The sequence below is a fragment of the Tamandua tetradactyla genome, chromosome 6 (assembly GCF_023851605.1).
Source record: "Tamandua tetradactyla isolate mTamTet1 chromosome 6, mTamTet1.pri, whole genome shotgun sequence".
Lineage (NCBI taxonomy): Eukaryota > Metazoa > Chordata > Mammalia > Pilosa > Myrmecophagidae > Tamandua > Tamandua tetradactyla.
Window position 1 is genome coordinate 12,637,436 of NC_135332.1, and position 22,427 is coordinate 12,659,862.

The 22,427-nt window shown below is 39.2% G+C and overlaps 1 long non-coding RNA gene across 12 annotated transcripts in view; it reads right to left on the reverse strand.

Annotated features, from left to right (window-relative positions):
* LOC143687072 (uncharacterized) overlaps positions 1 to 22,427 on the reverse strand; it is a 56,865-nt gene that overhangs the window by 4,519 nt on the left and 29,919 nt on the right. For 3 of the 12 annotated variants that reach the window (XR_013177388.1, XR_013177390.1, XR_013177387.1), the window contains exons 2-3: positions 1,334 to 1,421; positions 379 to 519 (exon numbers count right to left, since the gene is read on the reverse strand). This is a non-coding gene — a long non-coding RNA (uncharacterized LOC143687072). Of the gene's footprint in view, positions 1 to 378; positions 553 to 736; positions 831 to 1,333; positions 1,422 to 22,427 lie in introns of all 12 variants that reach the window. The other 9 variants (XR_013177399.1, XR_013177398.1, XR_013177392.1 and 6 more) reach the window with 9 other exon arrangements.

Below are 22,427 nucleotides of genomic sequence, written 5' to 3' on the forward strand. Positions count from 1 at the left end.
CCACCCATAATCCAGCCAATTCTGACCATACAACTACAAAGGTCCCAGTTATGAAATTCTTCGTGTGTCTCAATTACTCGCCTTCTGCTTAGATGTCAACCAATTTCTATCTTTTGAGAGAGGAAAGCAAAACTGTTTTTTTTCTGTCATGTTTAATTCTCTTCATGAAAAGAACAGAGAAGAAGCATGAAATGTCTTAGCTGGGGCAGAGAGTCTTCAAAGCTTCCCCATTCAACACTTCCTTTTGGACAATGATTGCTTTCCAAAAGTCCAGGCAAGATTAGCTGTGAAATCTCAAATATTGGGAATCATCTGAACTCTTTCTCTGAGTCTAATTCCCTGTACCCCATCACCCTCTGCACAGTCCTTCATAGATACCTTACTGCCAGGATGAAGTGCTCTCATTGATTGGACACACAAAGGGAGGCAAATGGAATGGTTTCTTGGGACATCCAGTAGGAGGGTTCAGTCAAGAGAGAAGGTCCTGAAGTCCTTCAAGTTGTCTCTGTTGCCAAATGCCTGAGAGATATTCAAAGGAAGCCTCTTGCTCAGCTAGGAAAAAAGTCAGAACACAAAGGGCAAAAGGAACCTGCAATGCCTTTCCCTGCCATGACCCTAGCTGAGGCAATGAAGACTGGTCTTGCAACATCGCTGCAGAGTTCAGGGAGCTTGGGAATATAGGGAGTCACTGAATATTGTGCCAGAGCACATTCCAGACCCCCCATCCCCACCTCACCTGGGTTAGCTGTGTAAAAGCAGGTCATTTTCCTCCAGGGGCCATAAGCCATTGCGACACACTGTAATCCATTCCCCTTCTATGCACTGACTCTCTCCCCGCAAAAAAAAAAAAAAAAAACACCATTGCATAGGGGAGTGACAAGTACTACTAGATGAAAAAACCTCATTGCTTTTTATTTATTTGTGTTTTCCTTTTCTTTTGTTTACTTAGTTACCAATCTACTAACCGGCAAATGCTTTCTGCAGGTTAAACTGTGTTTTAGTAACTCTTGCCTCTTTGAAAACCAATCCCCAAACCAAAACCCAGATTCTTACCACTCACCTGTCGGGAAACTGCTGAGCATTCATTCACTCCAGACTCAGCCCTTATTGACCAACAACTGTTTCCCAACTCTGCACTTACCGATCGAACCTCAATAAACCAATGCAAGAAGTTTATGTGATTGGTTTAGCCCTTGCAATAAAACCAGGCTGTTACTCACTGGGCAACCTGGCACATTATCTGGTCCCTTCTGCAAGAGGTAGCAAACTGGCAACATAATAAATTGCCCTGCCATTTGGGGAGAGATAAATTACTAATCTTCGCTTGTCATACCATAAAAGCATGTTCATCACAGTCTGTGGCAACACGGAACTTCAAGGTCCTGTAATTATAATCCATTGATTTTTTTTATTGTTACCTGCTAAAAGCAAAAGCATAAAACATTACCACTTTAACACCAAGGTTATGTTGGGTGTGAGTTTTCTCGCTGTAAATTACGAATGGCAGCAGACAGATGTGAGAGGTCAACCAGTTATTCCCCCCTCCCCCACACTCAGAAATGTGCCAGCAAGAAACCCAGGGATGAATCATTTACAAAGGGATCAAAACAGGCCATCTTTTCCAAGCCTAGGAGCCTGAACTTTCTCTTTCATGGCATGTTCCTCTTACGTCTTAGTTATTTGTAAGAGATTATGCAATGTTAACAGTCAAGGAGGCAGAAGGGACAGGCTCTAGGGACAGAATGTTGGAATTTGAATCCTGGTTTCCCCCAATTCTTAGTTGTATGACCTTAGGCAACTGTGCCTCATTTTCCTCCTCTGTGAAATGAGAAAGCTATAAAAGTATCTACTTAATTGTGCTAAATCATGCCAAACACTTAGAAAATGTACAGAGTGAGCGTTGAATGCATGTCAGGTATTTTTTTTTATTATGTATAAAAAGTATGGGTGTCTGCCATTCATTGCCTTCTAGACTACATATCCCTTGTTAATAGGAAATTTCTTTAGGCATCTTTCTATATATTTAGAAGTTATCACAATGCCTTACACACTACAAAATGTCAAATGAACAAATAAATGTTCAACAATATTTTTCTTCATTTTCCCTTTAAAGGATCACGTTCTCTATTTTGTAACACATCGTGCTGGTGCATGGACTGAGGTTCAGGTAGGGGATGGATTAGGGTCCATTCCTGGCTCTGAGGGGTGAGGACAGGACAAAGAATTGAGAAGGGAAGAAATGTCCTGGTCACTTAAAAAGATACTGTATTCCTCCTTGGTTAGATATCTTTTGGAATATGCATTTAAGAGTAGCCCAACAAACTGCTATGTCTAAGAGAGGTGATAAGATGTTGAAGTTTCTAGAAGGCATCTGGATTTGGTAAACTGAGTGCCAGAGAAGAGAGGACTAGGGAAGCAAGATAATGATGTTCAGGGAGCTACAGAGCCTAGAACAATGGATGTTCTCCATTACTATCCAAATGCAATCAATCACTAAGTTCTGGGATCCCAGCACCAAATATTTCTTGAATTCAATGCTGAAGCAGCATCAGTTATACTGGTTCACTCGGATTTGCATTGCTAGCGCCCTTATGCTACATTCCTCACTTTAATGGAAGGCATAGAGTCTCCTCTTTTCAACTGGATAAAGTCCAAAGCCCTTGGCCTGGCGTTCCAGACCCTCCACAAACTATCTCCAGCCCAGCTTTCCAGAATCACCTCATTCTATAACACACCTGCTCTCAGTTTCATTCTGTATAGTTTCACCCTTGTATGGCTGTACTTACATTTTTCTTAATACCCAATGCCCTTCTCCCACTTTCTCAGCCTAATGAAACCTGACCCTCCCACTCAAGGCTCAGTTCCAAGGTCACTTGTCTGGGAAGCCTTCTTCTCCCTCCCCCAGCAGAACTAAGCACTCTTCTTCCAATACTCCCCAGGAACTTGTCATCATACTGTGACCATTTCCATGGCTAAACTTTGAACTCCTTACAGGCAAATCCTGTGATTTACCCCAACTTTACAACCCAGGGGCCCAGGAGCACGCCTGTCATATAGTAAGTTGTAACAAATAGGGAGGGAATTGAAGTTGAAGGGCGGTAGTTTCTCACTTAGTAGAAAGAAGATGTTTTAACTATTACAATAAGGCCAAAAATGAACTTACTAGTCCTGTAAGCTGCTGGAGCTACATAGCAGGATTCCAAGCCGAGATGTTACAGAAAGGATCTCCACATTAAGCTGAATTTGCACCAGAGGCTCTATAAGAACTTTTATTTTACTTTCACTGTGAAATGCAATGACCTTATGACATGTGCAACTTTAGCTCCAGATCTACAACCACTTTACTGGGGAAAAAGTCACCTAGAAGCTTTGGCCTGGGTGCAACCCCACAATGATGTCCCTTCAAGAAATGGGTGGTTTTCATGGGTGGGAAATGAAATAAGTACGAAGCTGATTAACTCTAGATTCAAAGAGAAAGATTGTTCAGCAGTGATTATAACCTAGAAGGTTGAAGACTTTTCTCCCAAAAGGCCCAGCACGATAACTTCCTTTCCATGTACGAAAAGTTGCCTTTATACCTTATGCTCTCGTAAACACAACAGGTAGAGAACAGGAGAGGGAAAACCATGGCTTTCCAGATGTGTCAGAGTTGTGATAAGTCATGTTTAAACTTTACCCAAAGTGAAATTAAGTGTCAACAGAAACTCCTCCCCAAACTCTCTGATCAGGTCAGGCAAACAACCAATCAAAAAAAATCAATCAAATGTGAAAGGTGGCCCAAAGGGGTGGGAATGCTTAACTCCGTGATTCCCATAGGAGCTCAGTTATTTAACAACATTTCTTGCCAGCTGCTATTTCTCCACATGGCCGTGGAAGAGGCAGAAGTCTTTGGTTGAGCTGGCTCAGCCGTGAGCAGGCTTAGAACTTGGTGGTATCGGCCAATGCAGAACACAAGATGCTGGGAATCGAGGGCTCAAAACAGATGGTCAGATGAGCCCAGGGCCAGGGCTTGGGGGTGGAAGGGTGTGGGAGGTGCCCCAAAACTCCAAAACCAAATGGGAAGTTTGGCCTTGATCTGGAATGCCATATATGCTTCAGGGGATCTGCTCTCACGCCTAGGAGAGAGCAGCAAATATTTCTAAGCAGATATGACCAATGATGAAGATGTCTTGCCATGTGGCCCTTTCACTTGGAAGCAGAAAACATTTCTCCAGGGCAAGGGATTGGCAAGGACCTTTATATTTTAACATGGGATGTCAGAGGATACTGAAGCATCACAAACCATCCAAGATCCGTATTCAAAAGGCAGCACCCAGTGTGGACGTGAAAATTGGAACAAATTCTCAACAAAGTAACCTACTGCTTTATATGTTTAAACAAATAACTACAAGCCTATGATTCTTTTCTTAAGAACAAAATTGCATTAGATACAGAAGAAGTAGGTGGAGGGGGGAGAAGAAAAAGAGGAGAGGAAGGCATTTTGAATGTCCATCGCTATTTAAAGTTTTACACAGATCATATCATACCATCCTCACACAATCTGTGAGCTCAGGACAATGATGCTCATTGTAGCATTGTTTATAACAGGGAACAATTGAAAGCAGCCTTCTTGCTGAGAGCGAGCAAACGTTGTGCTGCACCCTCATAACACTGCTGTACCGGACCATTAAAAGCTTCTAATAAAGAATTCTGTACTGATAGGAGGAAAGTTTGCCTCATAATGGTAAGGGGAGTATACAAAGTTGTATATACAATTAAATTACCAAAATATATATTTTATTTGTTGATATGCATTTATGTATATTATATAGCTGTACATTAATATACCCACATGTATTTCAAAAGGTTAAAAGTGTTATAAGTGGGTGGCAAATCATGAATGATACTTATTTTCTTCTTTATAATTTCCTGTTTTACAAAAGGCCTAGTTATTTTTATAATCAGATAAAATATTTTAATTGAAATAGCTCATTTACCATATGCTTTTAATGCTAATGTATGAACATACCTTACTCTTTCAGCTAAACTGCCATCATCAAAGGAATTATACTGGTGGTGTTTGTCAAACAATGACAAATTACTGGTAGTTGGAATACAGCATTTAAAATTTGTCAGTAAATGTTCTTCTGCCATTAGCCATGGGTAATACTTGATACGCTCTCATAGTGATCAACATCACAGAGAGTGTATCTCAGATATCCACAAATATACGTTCAATTTATCTTTAGACTGAAAAACGACACAATCTACTAATGTTCTTTCTTGATAAAGAGAGTATTTGATGACTGGCTAACAAAATGGTTAAAATTATATATGCGTAAAGTTCTCGTATTTTACAAACCTAAAAACTCATTTTACATGTGCAGTATGTTTCATTAACTGATGGCAATCCTTAACTAATCAAAAGATGAAGAGTGCCATTCACTTTTTAATGATAATATATGGTAGAGGAAATTGATAGAGCCAAGGCTTTGCAGGGTGGTTTTTCCTTCTGTGACACAGAGTTATAAAAAGTGGGAGAGAGCTGGGGGTAGGAAACAGCCCTGCAGGACCCACTACTTCATGACGGAGAATCCCAGTCCTAGGCTTTTACTTAAGAAATTACTGGGGAAGGGCACTCTTGAGCTTGATTCAACTTTCCTTTTTCTAATCAGTAAGGCACCACCTTCTTTCCCTCTGCCAATCCTGGAGCTAGAGGAGCAACCTACGGAGTTCCTCATCTGTGGCTCCAGGACTCTTAATCAGAGGGGGCTGAAGAAGTACTCAAGGGGAAAGCACAATGACAAATCAGATTTAATGCCAGAGTCTTAAATGGTTTGCAAGACAGTCCAGATGGGATGCTTTTCACTATACTTAAGATTCTTAGATTCAGACAAATGTGGTGATATTACCTAGAGTGTGCCATCCTGATAAATATTCAGGTGCGTTTCTTAAGAAGATTATAAAATATCTTCCTCAGAATATTATCAATAAGGTAAATATTCAGAATAAATGACTGTCTATATCCAGCAGTTTGAAGAGGGATGAAAGAGTTCCATAGGCAAAAGCATTTTCTTTCTTCTTAGAGTTCCATTTTGAAGAATTGAGTTAAGCATTATTTTTAACTCAAGAACCTCATTTGAAAAGGCTAGCGAAGTGGTGAGTGATAACTCCAAAATTTGCTGTCATTCAATCATGCAATGATCACTTAGATCTGTTCTTCGAAGATACAGAGATCTGAAGCCAGCAGAACATTGCTCAGAGGAGAGAGAGAATTCTAGAATAAAGGAATTCACCAAAAAGAATGAAAATGATGAAGGGCAAAGTAGGACAATGACAACAATGTTGAAAACTGCAAAACTCACAGTCTTGCTTTGGGCGGCTCCTGGGTTTGGTGCTTCAAAGCAGAGGGATGCATGAAATGGTCATTGAGCTTCCCCTCAGTTCCGTGGGATCCCTGGCCAGTCTTCATATCCTTGGGAGTCTCTCAGTGGTCTCTGTGCCATTTCTAGCACTTTAAATAAATAACGTGCTCATAAGAAAAGGGAGAACAGACATATTTTTAAACCAATTTTGATTGAGGAGGTGTTTCCTCTTACTACAAAGCCAGCCAAGCTTGTTGCCTTTAAGCAAAACCAAATCTAAACATTCCTACCAAACAGCAGGAAAGCACTAGCACTAGTGCCACCACCACCACCATTCTACCATGCTAGAGGTTAAATCTGTATGCTCGTAACTGAAATGGGTTTTCCTTCCTGGTCTATGCAGAAGCTTAACCAATAAAAAAGCATTTCCCATGACTGGGAGAGGCCCTCCCAAGAAGACCATTGGACCATATGTCTGAGGGCCATTGAGTTCCCTGAACCTTTAGTCCTAACTAAAACAGCTGAGTAGCATTTTGTAATCAAGGCATCTATATCTTTGTCTAATTGCCTGGGAATGTGGTGAGTATCTTCTCTGTAGGGGTCATCTCAACCCACTCACCAAAACATCTACACAATTCTCATGAATGTATTGCCACTATGAAAAGTGGATGGGCCTGAGATGTAAAGGATAATGTAAGGGTCTCCTTGTCATCTTTAAACCATCTTACAGATTGCTCACGTGGAGTTAGAACTTGCCTATGTCCATTCTACAGGCTTACTGAGGTATCCTCAAGTAAAATTCAAGGCTAGAAGAAAAGTAAAAGACCACCCAACCCAACCCCTCATTTTAAGGCCATGGAGCTACTGAATACAATAGCAGAACTAGAACCCAGGTCAGAGGACAATAGGCTCTTCACAGCTAAAGCTGGGCTGCTCAAGATCACAGAACTAAGAAAAAAAGTTTCAGAGCAAACAAAAGCCTGAAACCAATGGCCACCCATTCTGCTTGGGTGGTTCTAGTCCTTTAAGGTATAGCAATAACACTCTCAAAAATTGTTTTAATTTGAAAAAAAAAGAATCATATTCCATAAATAATTTTTTGAACGCGAAATGTTTAGAATGGCAAGTCCTCATTCACTGCGCGACACGCACTAGGCAAACTGGTAGAACCAGGGGAGGCAAAGATTGATTGCATTTTAATCCAATGTATTACCTCGCTTCCCCCTGTCATTTCCCCCTCCCCAACATCATCCCCTGCTGTCATTTATCATGACTGGTCTGATCCTGTGGAATTCCAGTCATTCTTCAGCAGGGCTTTGACCTCCTCCAACCAAACAAGCAAGGTACTTTCTGGGAGAAGGCTAATGCCAGAGGGCTGGGGGTGAAGAGGAGGAAACAATCGATGCTCTAGGACTTTCCCACACTTAGGGAAATCAATTTTATCAGTGTTTGGAAACTGGGTGTCAAGGCTGGTCAGATGGAAGCCAAAGGTTCTCCGAGGGAGGGCAGCCCATAGAAGGCTGCTGCTAAGGTTAACATCAAGGGGCAGCTTCCTAGAAGGGACTGACTCTGAAACAACTAGCTCACTCAGAAACACCTGAATACCATGGTCTAGGCACCTTGATGCTGAGGGTCCCTACCTCACTCTAAAATATGAAAAACAAACCACCAAGCATAGTTCCTAACATGCCTCTTCCACACCTTGGGAAGGAACTATGGATCCATTCTAGAAAAAGGCAGATGTCAGGGACATTGGACTTGGACTCTGCCTTCCTCAGTAAATGGAGACTATTCACATGGTAACCTTCTCTTAACCGTCCAAGAGCTGTTTATATCAATGGTGTGTTGTCTAAATATTCTACATTGCTTCTTCCTATGGTGGCCCTTTGGGACAGCACTGATTATTGCTTTTATCAGAGGTGAGGAGAAGATGAAACCCAAACCTGTTGGGCTACTACCCAGTAGCATGGTTGGGCAGATGAGAAGGTTAGAACTACTTCCTTAATGAAAACCCTAAGCATCTTCATGCTATCACTCCCACTTTCTCAAGCGCATTTTCTCAGGCTATGCTACAACTCTGGTCCTTAGTGCATGTTGTTTCATCTTTCCACAGCATTCTCCCCACCTTTCCCCCTACTGAGCATCACCCATCCTTACATTGGGACTCAGCTTGTGTCTCATCCTTGAAGCTGTCCCTGATGTGTCCTAGTTAAGTTAATTATCCCTCCACTCTGCCTCACTCTCTTGGATGTGATCATAATGTTTTATCATATTTCTTAGTGTCTGAGCGCCCTTGAAGATATATTCATCTTCATACTCCTAGGGCCTGGAATGGACATTTCACGATTATTTGACAAACATATGGATTTATGGATTTTGTCAAGATTCACTATAATCCTCATAATTCCAGAAACTAATGCTTCTCTAGACCAGCATGCTGAATGCTCCACATGATTCTGATGTTGATGGGTCCTTCAGGTATTCTGCAAATTTCCTCTCTGCCTAACCCCTGACTGCATCCTCAGCCCAACTGCACTGGAGTTTCTAGTACCTACATAGCTGGCCAAAGGACTTTGGCATCACCACCCACAACTCTGCATGCCACAATCTCCTTCTTCCCACACAAACCCCACTCTCTATGCCCCAAGCAACAGTTCTGTGCAAACAAGAGAGAGGACCTATGAAATCTGAAGTTCCAGTGATTCATGTGCCAGCTCTAAGTCATACCTACATGACCTAGAGACTTCATATTAAATCAGCTGCTTCCTGATACCCAATGTTCCTACGGGGTGACTGATGCATCCTTTGGTAAACCAAAAGTGCCTTCCATGCCTGTGTGGGATAGGTAAGCACTTGTCTCCCAACTCCAAAACTGCCTACATCCTGTTCTGTTATACTAGAAGGACTTTGCAATTTGATATTTTTCCTTTTCCAGCTGTTCTCTGATAAGTTCTGCCAACAGCAGGCACAAGTAAGAGATAAAAATGAAGAGAGGGGAGAATGCATTCCCTTGTACCTCTTTACATGCTGTTCCTGCCAAAGGCATCCGAGAGCACCACTTCACCCCAAAACAGTAGTTGGATGCAGCCTCCATCTTCTTTGGGTGATGTCAGTTTTCTAGGGTTGCCATAATAAAGTACCACAAACTGAGTGGCATAAAACAACAGAAATTTATTCTCTCCAGAATCACAGTATCAGCAGGGCCATGATCGGAAACTTGTTGGGAGGAATCCCTCCTTGTGTCTCTAGCTTTTGGTGTTTGTTGGCAACGCTTAAGAATCCTTGACTTGCAGCTGCATTGATACAATCTCTGCCTCTGTCTTCATAGCTTTCTCCTCTCTGTGTCTTTCTCTGTTCTCCCTTTCTTGAATGGACAGCAGTCACATTGGATCAGGGCCCACCTTATTCCAGTTTGGTCCTATATTAACTATTCATATCTTTAAAAACCCTATCCCAAGAAAAGGTCACATACACAGGACTGGGGCTTAGAACTTAAACATATATTCTTGGGAGACACAATTCAACCCATAATATGTAGTCCTAGAGCCAGTCTCATAGTGCTCCCTCAGATGCACAAGCCAGCAAGGCAACTCTTTTTCCCTCCTCAGAAGTCTGAATTCCAACTCCACGAGGCCCCTCTTCCAAGCTCCGGAGATGCCATTAACCGACATACAGAACCACCTCCTCAGAGGTTTGAGTCCCAGCTCCTAAGGGACTCTCTTCCAATCTCTTAGGTTCAGAGAGCCTTCATCTTTTACCTTGTTCACCCAGCCTTAGGGGTGGTAACTGCTCCCTTCAGTTATTATCTGTTACCTCATTGTTCCCATTTTGCTTTTCCAACCCCCATATATAACCAATTTCCTATACATTAAATTCCTTCTGTTGACTGAGCTATAGTTTTTTTTTGTTTTTTGTTTTTGTTTTTTTATATTTTTTTATTTTCTATTTTTATTTTTTTCTCTCTATTATCATTTTATTTCTTTTTCTGTTGTCTTGCTATTTCTTTTTCTAAATTATGTACTAAGAAATGATGATCATACATCTATGTGATGATATTAAGAATTACCGATTGTATATGTAGAATGGAATGATTTCTAAATGTTGTGTTAGTTAATTTTTTTTAATTAATAATAAAAAAAAGAGTTAAAAAAATTCCTTCTGTTGAAATATCTAGTGCAGTTCTGCTTTCCTATCTGCCCCCTAATATGATACTCAAAATTTCTTTGTTACCTCGGGTGGAAATCCAAGAATCAACAAAATGTATTCTTAGATCAAAATGGCAGCAGAGTCTAATAGAGGTAAATGTTCCACTGTGGGTTTGACACTAGTTATCTGAATAACCTTAGACAAATAACCAGTTTTCTTAAGTTGTCCCATATTTGTTCTAGAATTGCAGCATGGGCCACAGAGATAGTCTATCCGAAAAAGCTTTGAAGTCTGCATTAGAAAGATGCCATCATCAGTGCAAAACTACTATGAATATCAACAGACTATCAAAAGACTTACTAGTTTCAATCTCAATAGGTTCTACAAGATAGTTCCTTCTAAATACTGAACCATCAGGAAATTGTCCAGATTTCCTGCTTTGTGAAAACCTCACACCTTGATAGGAAAAGTTGAAATCTCCTATTTCCTTTACTATTAAGAGCAAAATTACCCATTTTCAAAATAATGTTCATTCTCAATGTTGCAATGCCAGATTGACCATCCTCTCTGGGGAGAGAAGTATGTTGGGGGTTGTCAACTCTGAAGCAAGTCTGGGAAGCAGAGGGGAGGGGAGAAGTAAAGGTGGGAGAAGGTATTTCTTTTATTTTCAAAGCTATGCCAAGATATTATATTCCTACTAAGAACGGTTAGATCTGGAAGAAACTTGAGGGATTAGTGAAAAGTAGGGGTGGGGGAAAGAGGCGGCACCATCAATTGCCTAAAGTTGGCCCCAAACAGGTTTCCTCACTGTTCTGCCAATTGGTTTTGCAATAAATTGGAGGAAATTTGGCGAGATATTCAACCAGGGCATGGACAGTGTATTGGGACCAAAATAAACAACTGTGAAGAACTTGGCAGTTTCTCATCGGACATTTCAGAAGTGAGTTATAAGACACCAAGTTGCAAATTATTTGTTACAAGTGTACTTCATGCAAATTAGAATGTGGCTACAGATGACAAGATAAGTTTGGCTCTTAAAATTCCGAGACAAAATAGGTAAAAATAAGAAAGCCATTTATAAAACACATTAAGAACTGAAAAGTTCAGGATTAAGTTGAATATTAATATGATATAGTCAGTATATAGTCTACACCTTGATTTTAGCCCAGAAATTCCATATATAGAAACCACCTGGGTCTTTCAGTGAATAAGGACAACTTTTCTAGAAAGAGATATTCTTGAGACCCCCTAATTCCTATATACTCTTGATTGTGAAATTATGAACCACAGAGGTTCTTAACAGTTTGTGTACCACAAATTTGGGAAACTTGGTGAAACCTATGGGCTCCTTCTCAGAATAATATGTTAAATGCATAACTTGGAGTATATAGAATCATCATAAATTAATTATATTGAAATGCAGTTATCAAAATATTTATAAAATAAAATTATAATATGTAATCTTATTTTTCTTTATTAACTACATTCAACAAAAATATCTGACCGTGGGTCCAATAACTACCATAACTTCAAAGTAGTGATGAGTATAAATAATATTTTGAGATTTCTACAGCTGCAATATGATAGGAAAATATCTATGATTTATTTGGGTGACAAAGTCTCAGGTGTGATCAATACTATTGTGACTTGTTGCAGGCATTCAAAATTGAAAGAACCGCTAATTTTCAGTCAGAAGCTATAAAACCTAAAGATATAATTTTTCCCATCTTTGTTCATGGACCCCCTGAATTTTATCCACAGATTTTGTGTGAATCCATGGACACAAAACTTGGGATCTTTGGCCAAGTCTTAGACTTAAATATCCACACGATTTTTTTAAATCATCCTTTCTCCTATTTCCCCAAAGGTTTTACTCTGCCCATCTCAAATAAATGTCTCCCCACTAACATAAATCAGGTAATACCACAACCTTGATAAAAATTCTTTTTGATTCTCTTTTTCTATAGTATGTTCTAAGACTTTAGCATCATATATATACAAATCAGACTCCAAACAGGAAGCTGATGGCACACTTGACAAAAGGTCATTTGAGAAGGGTTTATTTATGTGGGGATTATTTACAAAAGTGTGGGTACAAGGGAACCATAGACACAAGGCAGAAGCCAGGGCTTGCATTACTAGACCCAAAGGGACAAGTAGAGGGACAGTTATTTATCTTAAAAGGACAAAATCCCATAAAGTTGGCCATCTCTAGAGGTCCAGTGATCTCCTTTGTGGGATGCAGTCAACCCAAGATGATATCTCATGGAGTAGTAAATATCCTGACCTTACTCTCCTCCCTCCAAGCTCCTTCTAAGGCTTTCTATTGGATGAACCCAAGAGGGTGAGGGATCCCACTTATGTCCCTCCAAGGACAGAGCACAAAGGATACAGGATAGAGAGTGATCTGGAGGGGCAAACAGAAGAAATCCAGCACAGTATTCAAAACATTTCACACTGTAGCCCAAACTGTTCCTCCCTGCTGCTTTCAGATCAGCCCTTCACAGATACCCTCCATACTGAATATTACAAAGATTTCAGCATGTAAAGCTCTTTCAGTTGTCCATACTTTAACACACTCAATTCTAGTATGCCATTAACCACTTTCTCAGTTGGATTCCTGATTAAGTTCTTACTTCCACTTGGAAACCTTTTCCAATATTCCAAGGCAATTTTAGTCAATGTTATCGCTGTGTTTCCAGCACAGCACTCCAACATTTCTGAAACTACTTCCTAAAAACAGGAATTCTGGAAGGTATTCTCAGATGGAGCATGAACTGCAAGTTCAGTTCCACGCAACACATTTTGGGAGTTGGTATTTTACTCCATTGAACAGTTTCCAAATATTTGTAGACTCTAGTTATAAAACTCAAAAAGGAAGGGGACAGAGAGTCTATCCTGATTAAGAGAGCAGAGTAAGAAGCTTCAGCGTTCCATCCCCCCACAGAAGCTTTGAACTGTCAGCAAGAACTGGTAGAACTTCTTTCTAAAACTCCATAAAACAGTTAAAAGATTGCAGTACCAGGGTGAGTGCCAAATCAAGGAAAAGGTGACTTAAAGTGGTAGGATCTCCTGGCACCTCTCCTATCTCCTCACCAACTCAGCACAGAGCTAGCCACGCTCCTGATATGGATCCCCAGTTTGAATTCCTAAGGGAGCAGAGTAAACCTTGTGAACATACTGAGAACATGTATGCCTGGGCCAATCTTTCTAGTGGTGGCTTGAAGGACTCACTGAACCAGAACTTGCCCTGCATGTAGACAGTGGTTCTCAGAGCTCTCCTGCAGAGTACTATGGGAAATTAGGCAAGTGGTTAGATGAGGCAAAGGATTACTGGCTGTAGAACAAGTGCCCAGGACTATGAGAAATCTGCTTCCTAGGGAAGAAGGAAAATTCATACCCATATAAATAAGGGAATTCCTAGGGCCAAATATGCAGGCCCAAGACAAGACACAAGCACAGAAAAGACCAGGGAGTTCCTTACATTTTGGCCAGGTGTGATTCTCAAAACTCATTGTACAGATAAGCTCTGAAGAAGAGCATTCACACAGATCAATCAGAAAAGACTGGGAAAGGTGTTTTTGTTGTTAACTCCTGGCATTCATGGAAAGCTCTGTTATATGAGTAGCTGGATACAACTGAAGGAACAGATGCCACAAAATCTAAACTCCAGCAATAACATATTAAAATTTCAAAATGTCCAGGTTTCAACAAAAGATTACAAAACATACAAGGAAACAGAAAGCAATGGCATGGGCAAAGGAGATGAAATAATTAGAAATAAGCAATGAGAGGGATCATATCTGGTACATTCCAGACAAAGTCTTTAATAAAATGGTCCAAAATATGCTCAAAGAACTAAAGTAAAACATGAACAAAGAACTAAGGGAAATCAGGAACATGATAGATGAACACAAAGATAATATCAATAGAGAGATGGAAACTATGAAAAGGAACCAAACAGAATTGAAGACCACAGTAACAAAAATTTACAACTCCCTAGATGGGTTCAACAGCAGATTGGAGCTGGTAGAAGAAACAATCAGTGAACTTGAAGAGAAGACAATTGAAAGTATTCAGTCTAAGTAGTAGAAGAAAGAAAGAATGAAGAAAAGTAAACAAAGCCTAAGGTCTCTGTGGGATACAGTCAGAAAGAGAGAAAGAGAAAGAGAGAGAGAGAAAGGGGCAGAATGAACATTCAAACAAATAATGGCTTAAAACTTTCCAAATTTAGTGAAAGACATAATAGACACATTCAAGATGCTCAACTCCAAACAGGATAAACTCAAATAGACCTACACTATACCATGTTATAATCAAACTGTTGACTGCCAAAGACAGAAAATTCTGAAAGCCACAAGAGAGAGTTACCATGCCACATACAAGGGAGTTCAAAATGATTGAATGCCAGTTTCTCATCAGAAACCATGAAACCAAGAAGTTAGTGGAAAGAAATACTCAAAGTGCTGAAAGCAAAAAATTGTCAACCAAGAGACTTATATCCAACAAAACTGTCTTTCAAACTGAGAGAGGGCTTAAGACATTCCCAGATAAACCATAGTTGATGGGCTTCATTACCACTAGACTGGTCCTACAAATAATGCTAAAGGCAGTTCTCTAGGATTAAAGGACACTAGACAATTGACTGAAGTGCACATGAAAAAATGATCTCTCTTAATAATATGGGTAAATATGAATAACCGTGCTATTGTACTTTTTACCTGCAATTCCACTTTTACTTCCTGTGGGATCTAAAAGACAAATGCATAAAATGTAATGATACTCATTGTTTGGATTCATAATGTATAAATATGTAATTTGTGAAAAGAATTACATAAAGGTGGGAGTACAGAAGGGTATAAGAACATAGTTTATGTATGTTCTTGAAGTCAAGTTGATGTTAAAGCAAATCAGAGTATAGATTAAGGATGTTAAATTTAAGCCCCATGGTTAATACAAAGCAAATATCAGAGATATGCAAATTCATAGAAATATAAAGTAGAGAGAGTACAAGTTATCTAAGTGAGGGGCAATTGAAAGTTAATGTGAAATGAGATTAAGGTTTCTATTTGGAGTGAAGGGAAAGTTTTAGTCATACATGGTGGTGGATGCGATTAATCTTACTGATTTGTAGGCTTGGGAGGGGTTGTGATAGGAAGATTTGTGTTGTATCTTTATTTCCACATTTTAAAAAAGAGAGAAACTAAAGAAATAATTAAATGAATACACAATATTGATGGGTCTAAGTAATGGAAGAGAAAAGGCTTAAAAGAACATTTTTCGGCATAAGCAAAAATTGGAATATAGACTGCAAGCTTTATCTCAATGTTAAATTTCTTGAACTTGATAACTATGCTTAAGATGTTTACATAAGTGGATATCCTTATATGCTGGTTTGAAAGGATGTATGTACTCTAGAAAAGTTATATTTTAATTCTAATCCCATTTCATAAAGGTAGAATAATCCCTATTCAGTACTGGATGTTTGAAACTGTAATCAGATCATCTCCCTGGAGATGTGATTTAATCAAGAGTGGTTGTTAAACTGGATTAGATGACAACATGTTTCCACCCATTTGGGCAGGTCTTGATTAGTTTCTGAAGTCCTATAAAAGAGGAAAGATTTTGGAGGACAGAGATTCAGAGAGAGCAGAACAGCATAGCCACGAGAAGCAGCATCCACCAGCCAGCGACCTTTGGAGATGAAGAAGGAAAATGCTTCCCGGGGAGCTTCATGAAACAGGAAACCAGGAGAAGAAGCTAGCAGATGACACCATGTTCGCCATGTGCCCTTCCAGATGAAAGAGGAAGCCTGACCGTGTTCACCATGTGCCTTTCCAGATGAGAGAGAAACTCTGTGTTTGCCATGTGCCCTTCCACTTGAGAAAGAAACCCTAAACTTCATCAGCCTTCTTCAACCAAGGTATCTTTCCCTGGATGCCTTAGATTGAACATTTCTATAGACTTGCTTTAATTGGGACATTTTCTCAGCCTTAGAACTGTAAACGAGCAACTCATTAAATTCCTCTTTTTAAAAGCCATTCCGTTTCTGGTTTATTGCATTCTGGCAGCTAGCAAACTAGAACACCTTGTTTGTCAGAAATGTAGATGGAAGTATTACATTCAAGGAATATAATACAGGCAGCCTGCTGTCAAATGTTCAGAAAATAGATAGGGATAGAAAGATGAATGGATGGATAAGTAGAAACATACATGCATGCATACATGCATCATGCATATAGGATGATACTTCAAGGACGGCAAAATGTTAAAAATGGTTGATGTGGGTATCTGGGAAGAATCGGAAAGTGTCAAGAGTTCTCTGTTTGGGGTGTGAATTATTTTTGTAACTGTTCTTTAAGTCTGAAATTATTTCAAGAAAAAAATGTCTAAAGGAAAAGATTTGTTCAAAGAATGACCCAGATAGCGGTGTAAGTAAGAAGGAAAATAAGAAGCATTTGCATCCTTATTACATACGAAGGCAAGTTTATATGCTGCATAAATACACAGAGAACAAAGTCTTTCCTCTAAATCATAACCCTGTCCTCAGAGGATAGACCCTGAGGTCTATGTTTGTATAAATGTGTATATGTATAAATACACATACTTGAAACGAGGAAACATGAATTGCATGTAACTTGATCAGAGCAGGGAGCTTATACTGACCAGTTCGTAAGGAGTGAAAATGTCCCACTGGTCAGAAGGCACACAAAATGGAAGCTGGAGAGATGAGGACAAAAACCTCCCCATTATACCATCTATTCTATGGCTATTTTTTAGTTTTCTAAGAATTACTTTTGTAAACTCAACCATTGTTTCTTGTTCATATATTTTTATTTCATTTTTTAACAGTATTACATTTGAAAAATTATAGCCTATCAATCTAAAAAGAGAAATATAAAGCTCCCTCTTTTCACACTCCCCAACCCCACAGGGAAGCGGACAGGCATTACCATGGACAAAAGATGACCCCCCGACTCTGTAAAGTGAGAAAACACCCAGAAGGAGGCAGAATGCAAGGGGTACGAAGGTGAAGGCACTTGACCCTCATGTCTCCTCCCCATTAGAGTTGACTCTATCAAAAGCTTTTATTTTTTTACCCCTAGTCAACTGAGAAGGGATATATGTGTTATAGCTCCTCACCCTGTGCTGACTAATTCCACAGAAAAGCCTGACCCTAAGTAGCGATGATACCTAAAACACTTTGGTTGCTCATTGATACCATTTTTCATACATTCCCATGTCCTTGAGGAATTCCTTGATGCTAATTCAACTAGAAATGTTCATGATAACTTTTGGATGTTTTCTTTAGCTCCTTGGGTGGATGTTATGGATACTGTGCCTTTATGGCTGGACTGTCAGAGGAAAGTTTTAAATCAGAGGTGATTTTCAGGAAGTGTGTCCCTGGAACAACCTGGAAGCATGACATTCAGTACTGTCACACACAGTTAGACTCTCCATCAGTGGCTGGTTTTATGTTGGCAATTCCCTGGGAGTGACCTGCGTGACCCCCTTGCTAAACTACAAAAGTAAATTAATCTCTTCCAAATGTTGTTCCCTATGTATGACTATTAGCGACTGAGCAACCCAGATGGCTGGGTTAATTGCAATGAAAAACATTTTTATGGTGGCCAACCCATAGTTTTAAGTCCAGCAGCCCTATCAGTGGCTTAACCTCTTTTCTACTCAAGCTCACAAAAAGGCAACAGGTCTCAGAGGGTTGAGCAGATCTGCATTTCCTTGTTCAAAAAAGGAGAAAAATCAGCAGTAATGTGCAGTTAATGCAAACCCTCTGGGGGCACTGGGGATTCAGATCATTCCATTTCTATGGACAGGTTCCTGACTTCACTGCACCTTGAATTTTCTCTCTGTAAGAGTAGCAAGATCGACTTAAAGCTTATTAAGTGTTGTTGTTAAAGGAGAAGTCCCAACATAGCTGAGAGTTGTGCTTCCCTCCGTGATTCTCCCCATTCCCTCCCCCAACCCCACTCTGTGCCTCTTGCTTCCCTTCTCTACTCATTTATCCATTGCCAACTTTCCACTCTTACATAAAAGGAGATATAAAATCTCTGGGTCTGGGATTCCCAAGGCCTCCATTAGTTTTTTGGACATGAAATGATTAATCAACCAATGCCTGGCAAATCTAATACATTGACCGTAAGAAAGGATAAGATGTGTGTGCACAGGCGTGCGTCTGTGTGAGCATGTGTACATAATTTCCAAATTGCTTTATTCTTAGTTGATGGCTACTAGTGTTACAAAGAGTACAATCAACTTGTAGGCCTTAATATTACCCTTTGCTCAGGGAAAAAAATATGGAGAATAAGACTAATCCATGTTTACTTTTCCTCTTAACTAATATTACAAAGTATAGCACTGGAATGCTTTTGGTTGCAAGCAACAAAATACCCAGTTGCAAGTGGTTTAAACAGTAAGGATACATCAATAAGTTAGGAGGTAGGTGGCTCCAAGAGGATTATTCCAGCAGCTCCATTGTTGGTCTTTCTTCAAGTCCCTTGATTTCCCTTCAAGGTTGAAATTTGGCTGCAGCAGCTTCAAGGATTACTTCTTATATGGCAACATTCAGGGAAAAAGGGAAAAGGCCAATTTGGTGAACATTTTCCCAGGAGCCTCCAGCAAATTCCCATAATTTTTAATATGTCGAGGTTAGGATGCCCAACCTTGTGACAATCACTGGGAAAGGGAAGTTCCAGAGGATCATGATTGGCTTAGATCAATCAAATTTATGCTCTTAAGATCCTCTTAGTTCACCTTTCCTGACGCATTGCTTTCCTATGCCTCCACCAAATCAGAATTCTGTTAGGAAGGATATAGGAAGGACTGGCCATAGGGTAAGGAAATAATAATTATCTAGCACTGCCTTTTCTGAATCCCATAAGTTTTGATATGTTGTGTTTCCATTTTAATTCACTTCAAGATATTTCTAAGTTCCTTTGTGATTTCTTCTTTGACCCATTGGTTGTTTATGAGTATATTGTTTCATTTCCACATTTTTGTGAATTTTCCAATTATCCTTCTATTATCAATTTCTACCTTCATTCCATTGTGATCAGAGAAAACATATTGAACAGTTTTAGTATTTTTTAATTTATTGAGACTTGTTTTGTAACCTAACATGGAGTCTATCCTGGAGAATGATCCATGTACACCATAGAAGACTGTGTATTCTATTGTTGTTGGGTGAAGTGTGTGATATGTAACTGTTAGTTCTGGTTGGTTTATAGCATCATTAAAATCCTCTATTTCCTTATTGATCCCCTGTCTAAAAGTTCTGTCCCTTATTGAAAGTGGGGTATTGACATCACCTCCTATTAACATGAACCATCTATTTCTCCCTTCACATCTGTCAATATATATGCATCATATATTTTGAGGATCTGATATTAGGATCATATACATTTATAATTGTAATATCTTTTCATTGAATTAACCCCTTTATCTGTATATAGTGATCTTCTTTGCCCATCATAACAGTTTTTTACTTAAAGTCCATATTAACTGATATTAGTATAGCTGCTACAGTTCTCTTTGGGTCACTATTTGGAAGGTATATTTTTACCATCCTTTCACTTTCTACCTACTTATGTCTTTGAATTTAAAGTGATTATCTTGTAAGCAGCATAGGCTTGGTTCATGCTTTGTTTTTAATCCATTCTGCTGATCTCTGCCTTTTGACTGAAGAGTATAATCCATTTACATTTAAAGTAAGAACTGATAATACAGTACCTTCTTCTGCCATTTTGCTATTTGGTCTGTATATGTCTTATGCTCTTTTTGCCTCTAAACTCATCCATTAATGATTAATTTCATAGTTATTTGATTTTTTGTATTTTGCCATTTTGAGTACCTTCTCATTTCTTTCTGCGTGTATTTTTCATAATTTTATTTGTGGTTACCATGGTGCTTAGATTTAACATCCTAATATAACAATTACATTTGATTTGACACCCACCTAACTTCAATAGCACGCACAGACACACTGTTCCTATATCCTTTCATCCCCCTACCTTTTTGCTACACTTGTTACAAATTACATTCTTATACATTGTATGTCCCAAGGCACAGATCTATCATTATGTTTTGTGAATTGCATTTTTGTGTGTGTTCTATGGTGAGGGTCACATTTCATTCTTTTTCCATGTGACTATTCCATTATTACAGCAACATTCGTTGAATTTTTTGTGGGGGGTGGGGAGTGTGGAGGGGAAGTGCATGAGCTTGGAATTGAACCCAGGTCTCTCACATGGCAAGCAAGAATTCTGTCACTGAAATACACTTGCACCCCAGATATAAAATTCTTGGTTGGTGTTCTAGTTTGCTAGCTGCTGGAATGCTATATAACAGAAACAGAATGGCTTTTAAAAGGGGGAATCCGGTAAACTAATTAAGATCCAACTGGGTGGAAACACATCTCCACTAATCAAGTTTAATATCCATACTTGATTGAGTCACATCTCCATGGAGATAATCTAATTAAAGTTTCCAACATACAGTACTGAATAGGGATTAGAAGAAACAGTTGTCTTTACAAAATGGGATTAGGATTAAAACATGGCTTTTCTAGGGTACATAAAAATCCTTTTCAACCAGCACAGTTAAAATTGTTTTCTTTCAACATTTTAAATATTTCACTCCACCTCCTTCTTGACTCCATAGTTTCAGATAAGAAACTGACAACAGTCTAATTGGGACTTATTTTTTTTTTCTTGCAGCATTCAGAATTCTCTCTCTGTCCTTGGCATTTGACTTTTAAATAGTATGTTTCTGTGCATGGTTGTTTTCATGTTTATCTTGTTCATTTGACTTCTTAATGTGCATATTCATGTTTTTAATTAAATTTGAGAAATTTCTGCCATTATTTCTTTGGATATTCCTCCTGCCCTTTCTGTCTTTCCACTCCTCTGGAACTCCCATAATGCATACACTGGTGTGCCTGACGGTGTTCCATAGGTCTTTTAGGCTTCCCTTGCTCTTTTTAATTTTATTTTCTTTCTGCTCCTTAGCCCAAATCATTTCACTTTTCTTGTCTTCCAGTTCCCCAACTCTTTCTTTTGCCAGTTTCAATCTGCTGTTGAAACATTCCAGGGAATTTTTTATTTCAGTTATTGTGGTTTCCAATATTGGAAGGCAGATAAAGGATTGTTTCCAAACAGTATGTATGTTCAGTTTCTTTTAAAAATTTCTATCCCTTATTGAGATTCTCATATTTTCCATTCATCACATTCCTGATATTTTTCTATTATCTCCTTGAGCATATTGATGATAATTTTTAAAGCCTTTGTCCAGAATGTCCAAAGTATGTCCTTCATTGATGTTTTCTGATTTTTATCTTATTCCTTTGGATGGGCCATAATTTCCTGTGTCTTTGCCTTGTTATCTTCTATTGCACATTGCACATTTTAATTTTTTTTTTTTTTTTTTTTTTTTTTTGAGAGGGAGGAAGGGAAGGAAAGACAGAGAGAAGGAAGGAAGGATGGAAGGAAGAAAGGGAAACATCTTTAAACATTTTCTTGTTTTATTATATTTTGTTTGTTTGTTTGTTTTTTACATGGGCTGGGGCCGGGAATCGAACCGAGGTCCTCCGGCATGGCAGGCAAGCACTCTTGCCCGCTGAGCCACCGCGGCCCGCCCCACATTTTAATTTTTTAAAGTATTAACTCTGAGTATTCTGTTCCTAAATTTTAATCCAGCCTGTGATATAACAGAAATTTTCTTGAGTGCCAGGAGCTAACAAAAAGAAACAAATCAAGGCAAAAACAACTTTCATAGCCTTTGCAAATTGGCTGTGCGTTAGCTGGTGCTCTCCTTCAGAGCTCAGCCTTCCCAGACAAGATCAGCCCGAAGTGAAAATGAACTGCAGGATCTTCTTAGTCTTTTCCAAACCTGTGTTTTGTCCAGGGCTTGTGTTGGTTCCTG